The 8,767-nt window shown below is 37.0% G+C and overlaps 1 long non-coding RNA gene across 1 annotated transcript; it reads right to left on the bottom strand.

The window, feature by feature from the left end:
- Window positions 1-4,991: 4,991 nt before the first annotated feature.
- LOC127510072 (uncharacterized) lies at window positions 4,992-8,633 on the bottom strand. Its single transcript, XR_007929453.1, has 2 exons — window positions 7,491-8,633; window positions 4,992-7,343 (listed from the first exon to the last, which is right to left on the bottom strand). It is a non-coding gene; the product is annotated as an uncharacterized LOC127510072 (long non-coding RNA).
- Window positions 8,634-8,767: the final 134 nt, after the last annotated feature.

Below are 8,767 nucleotides of genomic sequence, written 5' to 3'. Positions count from 1 at the left end.
TATAATTCATAATACATGCATAATGCTTCTGCACAGTATCATACTACATCTTATGCGTGGTCTTTTACTACTTAAAATAAAGTGACAAATACAAAGTCTTCTTTTAAACATCTAAAAAGCTTTATAATGTGGTCATAATATTTATAAGTGATCTTTGTCAGCTTTCAGTAAAGTAACAAAAGGTAAGTCTTCTTTTATAAGATATCATGAAGTGTTTATAAGACATTTCCCCTAAGGTAAACTCAAAGTTGTGTGGAAAAGTACAAAGAAACAATACATACACAATGCAAATCATGTTTTATTCAATAAACATATGTATGTAATACATATGTAGTAGTAATATTGAAAAAAGCATGTAGATTTAATATGTAGCTTAATATTTATATATACAAAAAGAAACTAGAAATCAGAAGGTCAATCCCATTTTAACATTTTAACCTTTTCAATTGATATTTAGAAGTGTTATAACACAAGTGTGTGTGTGCAGCTGTTATTTTTTTTATTTATGTCCAGCTTATTGGTTATTTTTGTTCTTGTCCTGAAAATGATAAGCAAAGACACATTTAAATATACAATATAAACATTTATATACAATTTAAGGTGCACAAAAATGTTTTATTTTACAGTCTGGTTAAGCACATTCATGAAAGTTGTACTTTCTAATGTCATGTATAAGGCGGCCAAGAATGCGTGAGGGTGGTTCCTGACAAGCCATTATTCCCATTCAATTACGAAGTGCTCTTTCAAAAGTTTAGTTATCCTGTTGCCATGGTGGTGCCATATATCCTTTTTTTGCATCTTCCTTGTGCGTTCTAAATGTTGCATTGTATATGTTGTATATAAGTTTGTTTTTAAGGCATTATGTGTGCATTATAATGCATTAAGAATAGTCTTAGAATGCATTATAAATACACTCAAAAAACATTTATGTCTTAATTTAATATTTATGTATTTTGATTTGCATATATACATTTTCATCCATTTGGATTACATAGGTTTAACATAAATTAATAACTGGATGTGATTTATATTTTCTGTCAGTCATACATAATTGAAACAGGTCAGATTTATGTAATTGTATTAATAAACTGAATGTGATTCAGGTTTGTCAGTCATACATACATGAAACCTATAAGATTTATGTAATAGTACACAGCAAAATGTCTATGTTAAATTAACATAGAGAAATCTAACAATTTGGCGAGCCAGCCAGGAGAGACTGACAAGACAATTCACCAACTGCAACAAAAATTGAACAGACGAGTCTTGGATTATACAGTTTTTAAGCTGAAAATCAACAGACTGCGTCTTAGGACAATTTATGTGAATATTATTAGTCATTTAAAAGTATACATTGGTATCTTTTCACTTTTGTACCTTATTTATACCTACTTCTGTAAATTTCACAATTTTGTGACACTTCAAAGGATGGCCATTGATTGTAATAATAAAGCTTCTATACTCATTTACATTAACATTTATTCATTTAGCAGACGCTTTTATCCAGAACGACTTACAAGTGAGGAGTACAATAGCGAGTCATCGCGGAGAGGCAAATAGACGCAAAAAGTGCTCAACAATACAAGTTTCAGACTTTGCTTAGAATAGCATATGCTAGAATAGGGAGGGATTGAAGGAAGAGAACGTTTTTATTTATTTTTTTTTAAATGAGATTAAGTGCTCTCAAAAGAGAGATGAGTTTTCAGCTGTCTTTTGAATATTGCCAGGGATTCTGCATTCCAGATGGAGGCGGGGAGATCATTCCACCAGCAAGGAACAGAGAATGTTCTGAAGAGCGATTTAGTGCCTCTCTGTGATGGTACCACAAGCCTTTGCGCATTTAGCGATCGCAGGCTTCTGGTAGGGATGTAGACTCGTAAGAGTGAGTGGAAGTAGGAGGGTGCTGAGCCTGTGGTAGATCTGTAAGCAAGGGTCAACACCTTGAACTTGATGCGAGCAGCAAGTGGTAGCCAGTGCAGAGAGATGGATAGACAAGACTCGTTAAAGACAAGACGTGCTGCAGCGTTCTGAATCATTTGTAGAGGTTTGTTTGCACATGATGGAAGTCCAGCCAGAAAAGCATTGCAGTAATCAAGCCTAGAAATAACCAGGGCCTGGACCAGAAGTTGTGTTGCATGTTGTGTTAGAACAGGCCTGATTTTCCTGATGTTGTGTAGTGAAAATCTGAATGACCGAGCTCGTCTTTGCAATGTGTTCTTTAAAGTTCAGTTGGTCATCAAAGATTACTCCGAGATTTCTGGCCGACCTTGATGGGGTAATCAATAAAGTACCTAGCTGGATGGTAAAATCGTGCTGTAGAGTTGGATTGGCAGGGAAGACAAGAAGCTCAGTCTTTGCCAGGTTGAGCTGCAGATGATGTTCCTTCATCCATGCCGAGATGTCCACCAGACAGCTTGAGATTTGTGCAGCTACTGTGGGAAATGAAAGGAAGAGCTGCGTATCATCAGCATAGCAATGGTAGGAGAAACCATGTACCTGTATGATGGGGCCCAGTGATGTAGTGTATATGGAGAAGAGGAGGGGTCCATGAACTGAACCCTGAGGAACTCCTGTGATCAGTTGATGAGCTTTGGATACCTCCCATCTCCAGACAACTCTGAAAGACCTACCTGTGAGATAAACCAGTGAAGTGGAGTACCTGTGATGCCCAGCAATAAGAGGGTGGACAGAAGGATCTGATGATTCACAGTATCAAAGGCAGCAGACAGATCTAACAGAATGAGAACTGATGATTTGGAATCAGCCTTCACAATCCGCAGGGATTCAGTGACCGATGGTAATGCAGTCTCAGTTGAATGACCGCTCTTGAAGCCTGATTGTTTGGCATCCAGTTGGTTATTCTGTGAGAGGAAAGATGACACCTGGTTGAACACAACCCGTTCAAGTGTTTTTGCTATGAATGGTAGGAGAGAGACAGGTCTGTAACTGTCTACAACTGTTTAATGTGGGTTTTTCAGCAGTGGGGTTACTTGAGCCTGCTTGGTAATGCGGTAAGGAAAATGCCTGTGTGGAGAGATGTTGATAATGTGTGTGAGTGCTGGTAGAAGTGTGGGAGAGATGGCTTGTAGAAGGTGTGAGGGGATGGGATCTAAAGGGCAGGTGGTGGGATGTCTGGAGAGGAGAAGTTTAGATACTTCTGCCTCAGTGAGGGAATAGAAGATTTGTGGCTGTGGATGTGGAAGGTCTGAGTTCCTGTGTGTGTGGAACTGAGAACTGACTGCTGATGTTTGTTGTTTTGTCAGTGAAGAAATGAGCAAAATCATCAGCAGTTAAAGAGGTGGTGGGGGGTGGTGGAGGGGAACATAGGAGAGAGTTGAATGTTTTGAAAAATGTACGTGTGTTTGAAGTGCTGTTGATCTTGTTTTGGAAATATGTAGATTTAGCGGCATGAACCTCATCAGAAAAGGATGAGAGCAGAGACTGATACTTAACTAGGTCAGATTGGTCTTTGGATTTGCACCACTTTCTCTCTGTCGCCCTGAGTTTGGTCCGGTGTTCACAAAGAACATCAGATAACCAGTGGTTAGAGGGAGTGGCACGTGCTGGCCTGGATGAGAGAGGACAAACATTGTCTAGAGAAGAAGCTAAAGTAGAACATAAAGTGTCTATAGCTGTATTCACATCCAGAGATGAGAATTGTGTGGGTGAGGAAAGGGAGGATGACACGACAGAGGAAAGATGAGCAGGAGAAAGAGAGCGCAGGTTATGTCTGAAGGTATCTGGTAGAGGGGTTGGTGGTGCACAAGTACTCATTGGTCTTGCTGTGGATCCTACGTCTATCGTGTCCAGAGCTGGGTAATCAGTTACATGACAAAATTTGTAATCAGTAATATAACATCATCTGACTGCTTTTGGATTACATTTAGATAACTTTTGTGCTAACCCTTATTTGATGTAATATATTGTAGGATAATCTTGTACTATTTTGACAGAAAAATATATTTCAAAAAATATATTCTATTCACCAACAAGAGCCTCAACAGATTCTTTTTAAACTGCAATGTATGGACAGTTAATACTTCAAAATACTAACACTAATGTACCTGTTAGTGCTTGCTGATAGTAACACTGAATAAAACAAAATCATATCTTATGATTTTAAAACATCTTTAAATTAAGTAAATTTAGAAAACAGCAACATTACAAAAACAAATATTGAAAAACATGAAATTGACAGCAATATTACTACTAAATCAAATATTTCATCTATATTTCAATTATTATTATTATTATTATTATTATATTATTTCAGATACATTTCATTTATATTTAACTATATTTCATCTATATTTCCCTCTCACAACCGGAAAAATCTCGAAGAATCACGAACGTATATAAGCGGCAGGTTTATTATGAAAAAAATAGAAATGTTAAAAAAAATTAAAAATTAGGAGAATCAATGTATTGTGAACAACTTACTGCCATTGTGTAAATAATATGTAAACATGATTGGCAATGTCACTTTGTAAAGAAAGACTACGAGCCTGTGCACATAAGCATTCAAACGCACATGCCTATAGACCGAACACGTAATACACGTGCATGCCGTCACCATTTTCACAGATTTGCATTTTTTTAACTTTACACAGAAATGATAACAGTATCTTTTTCAAAAACTCACACTTTGAAATCGGTTTCAATTCTCAGGCTGGCAAAACGCAGTTGTCATGTAAAATGACTTACATTTTGACAAGTATTTGATCTAAAATAGTTCCACACAAATCCACAGCAGAACTGTTGTGTGTTTCCCAGCAAAACACAAGTGGTGTTTCACTGCTGAATTAATCAAGTGCTTTAAAAGAATCGGTTGAATAAATGATTTGCGACTCACTCACTGAGTGATTTACCGCTACCTCTTGGCGGTTTTAGTGTCATATTAAAAAGTATAATTGTATTTGTTTTACCATCATATTTCTATATTCAAAAATGTATATTTGAAACTTCTTATAAAATAATTTGTGCATTTGTAATTGTAGTTCAAATTAATGTTTATTATTTCATCAAGACTTTTCTCAGACAGTGGATGTTTCAGATGAATGTGAGGAGTGCTGGTCTGGTCTTGGTCTCTGTCTCAACCCCTCAAAGTCTTGGTCTGGACACACTCTGGTCTTGGCCTTGACTTGGTGCCTTCTAGGCGGCCTTTCTTTTAAACTATATAAAGTTTAATGCCAAATGTTTTATCAGTGTTATACATCAGGTGAAAAGTTAAGGAATTAAATGTGTAAGATCCAGTCTTCACTAGACCTGACATATCAGATTTTGGCCTATTCAACACCATGTCAACAGCTTGCCATGTTAACTCTTTTACAAAAGACATGCAGACAGACAAATAACAGAAAGCAAATTTTTATGAAAAAAAAAAAAAAATTTTATTGAATGATCTTAGGTGAATTTTATCAGACCAGATTAGTCTTTGTCTGACCAGCATAAATTCTACAGTTGTTATCGTATAATGTAACATTGCCAAAATAAAAAAAGGAAATGAATGAGTCACAACTGTGAAGTTGAGATGACAATACAGCACACAACATATATAGGCTTACATATACATAAGTAAACAAAAAGTAACAGTAAAGTAAAATATAATGAAAAGTAATGAGTAAATGAATATTGAATATTTTAAGAAATTAGTACATAAGGAAAGATAATGCATATAAAAAAGAAAGAAACAACATGAATGAAGATGTTTGTGGCTGCCATCCAGATGTCACACCAAATAGTGTGTATTAATTTAACACTGCATTCTGTTGCACAAATGTTACCCTTAATATAGGTCTATTCACTATTGAAAGAAAAAATACAGGACAAGTGGCATTGGAAACACTGTATCCTACAGCCACAGGCTTACATCGGTCTTTCCCTGTAAACTGTGTTCGCAAGCTGATGACATAATGCCACTGCAGAGACACGCCCGTGCTCCTCGAGTTGTAACAGTTTCCCAGAAGCCCCTCACTGCACGAGATCCAGAGGGCAGAGACTGGTAGGTTTAGATCCAGGGGGTGGAGACGGGTAGATGTAGGGATATGTAAAGTGGGAGGAGTTGGATCCAGATTCAGGGGTTGAAGATGGGTAGGTTTAGATCCAGGGGGGCAGAGGAAGGTAGGTTTAGGGATATGTAAAGTGGGAGGAGTTGGATCTAGATCTCGTGTTCTGCAGTGAGGACCATCTCCAGTCTTCAGATACATAAATAAAGTAAACAAATGTAAAATAACACTGCATATACTTCACCGTATAAATGAAATTCATATATTATTATTACATTGCGTTGATTCCATATGCGTTTTCCGCATTGCGGAAATCATAGGGCCCTATACATATTAATTCTTTTTGTCTTTTGTTGTTTGATTAACATTAAAACGCAGACAGCAGCAGAGTGGGAATAATAGGATTAATCTTGGATTATGCAACAGAAATTATACAGCTCAGTGCCTTAATTAATAAACCATTGGTTTGTTATATCGGCCTTTTCATGCTATAGCCGATATACCGATGGTTGTAAATTGATCAAAAACCGGTCCATAAATATCGGCGGCCGATGCATCGGTGCATCTCTCGGTGAAGATAAGCAGATAGTAACATCACTATACGATTAACGCTGCATTCACACAGCGCGTCGGCGTGAACGCTTGACGAAGGACGTGTCTGAAGCTTAAGCTGACGTGACTATAGTACAACAGCCAAACACATTACTTTCCAGTGTTGCATGAACGCAACTGTCTAGCAACTGCTCTAGGGTGTTTGCATAAGGCAATCAGATTGGCTGCGTTGGCGCTTGAAAAGTTGAGAAATCTTTAACTTCTGCTGCAAGCAAAGTGAGTGAAGCGAGGCAATGGAACCCACAATTCAGTTCGGCAATGCATGACGGCACCCATTCAAAGTAAATGAGAAGCTTTAACGCTGACGGCCCGTGTGAATGCAGTGTTATGTTTACATTTGTTGTTCAGCTAAACAACATTTTCAACCAATTAAAAAATAAAAAGGAAGAAAAAACATTTACATTTATAAACTTAAATATAGTACATTGATTTGGCGATGCAATTTCTGTCTCTGTCAGATTTAAAAACATTTTACAGCCGACAGAAGATGCAACTCAAATGAATAGTGTGCTTTAGTAGGCTATATTAGATATGTAAAGATTTCAATTCTTCTTTGGACAATATCTGCAGAAGGGTTGATTATAAGTGACGCTCCTTCATACGTAAGTCAGAAAATTGTTCATGCATCAATATGCGAGCTCATGTTTAGGGTGGCAGCTGTCACTGGCTACCATCAGTCCCACTGGATGCTTTTGCTATCAATTGTGTGTCATGTCTTTTCGAAGCCTGTCAATATGCACCAAGAGTAACCAAGAACATAAGAACCAAGAACATAAAATAAATTATATATTCAAATAATTAAAAATGAAAATAATTACAATTAGTAAAAGTGTAATACATAACAGTTGAAATTAAAGTGATAAAAAGACAAACCTGAGCGTTGATTTCTGTATCTTCTGTCCACCTTCAGAGGTCCAAATAGCAAATGAAACCTCTCTACTGGTATTTATATAGCACATGACACAGGATTTCTTTGAAATAACATCACAGCAGTTCCTTGAAATCACATGGCAATGCAGAAAGTGAAAGTGTTTCAATTTGTACTTAACTATTTGTGGTATATATTATAGAAGTAAGTGCAAACACACACACAGAAATCAATCTTTATGCCATTTATTTGACAGATTCTCAACTTTCAGTCATATCTCCTTCACTTCTAAATGTACTGAAGATATTGAGTAATCATTCACAGTAGTAGGTCCCCTTTTAAGGAAATAAGATAAATGTGGGTTGTACATGTCAAATCTGTCAAAATCTGTTCTTCTGAAAATAGATTGGTTAGTGTGAACCATCATCTATCCGGACAATATTCACAGGACCTAAAGACACGTTATAGAGATGTAGAAAGCTGGAAAAAACTACAAAATCATGTCCAAAGACCTGGGTGTTCATCACATTAAGACAAATAGTCTACAAATGGAAAGAAAATACAGAGCTGTTGCTACTGTCCAGCAAACATTATATTACTCCAAGCACAATGGACATTGTTTAAAAAAAAAAAAAAAAAAAAAAAAAAACACTTTCACAGTGACTTCAATGAACAGAGACATTTTTTATGCTGATCTGTCACAGAGACGAACTCCGTGATTCCCTCCTCTGGCCATCAGAGGGCGCCATCACCCGAATACTAACGCATTCACACATCTCCATACACGCACTACATTTCATGTGGCACTAATTACCACACCCAGCTGCAGCGCATCACCTGGACTATTTAAGCTGCTCTCAACCTTGCAATCATTGCGAGGTCTTGTACTACTACGGTTTGCATTTCTGAGCTTTCTTTATTGTGTTTGTCTGCCTGTTATTAACCCAGTCTGCTACTCGTTTACGATTCTCTGCTGCCCGCCCTTTGGACTATTTGCTCTGTATTGGACTTGTGATTGATATCTGCCTGCCCTGATCTACTGCCTGTTCTACGACCACGATTCTGTCTTTTCCCTGCTGTACCTGTTTGCCACTGTTTGACCCTTGCCTGTTTGACCACGAGAACTGTTTAATAAAGCCTGCTTATGGATCCCACTTTGTGTGACGATTCGTTACATTATCTATGTACAGGTGCTGGTCATATAATTAGTATATCATCAAAAAGTTGATTTATTTCACTAATTCCATTCAAAAAGTGAAACTTGTATATTATATTCATTCAT

Source organism: Ctenopharyngodon idella, chromosome 3, assembly GCF_019924925.1.
Source record: "Ctenopharyngodon idella isolate HZGC_01 chromosome 3, HZGC01, whole genome shotgun sequence".
Taxonomy (NCBI): domain Eukaryota; kingdom Metazoa; phylum Chordata; class Actinopteri; order Cypriniformes; family Xenocyprididae; genus Ctenopharyngodon; species Ctenopharyngodon idella.
This window is presented reverse-complemented; position numbering and strand designations above follow the sequence as displayed.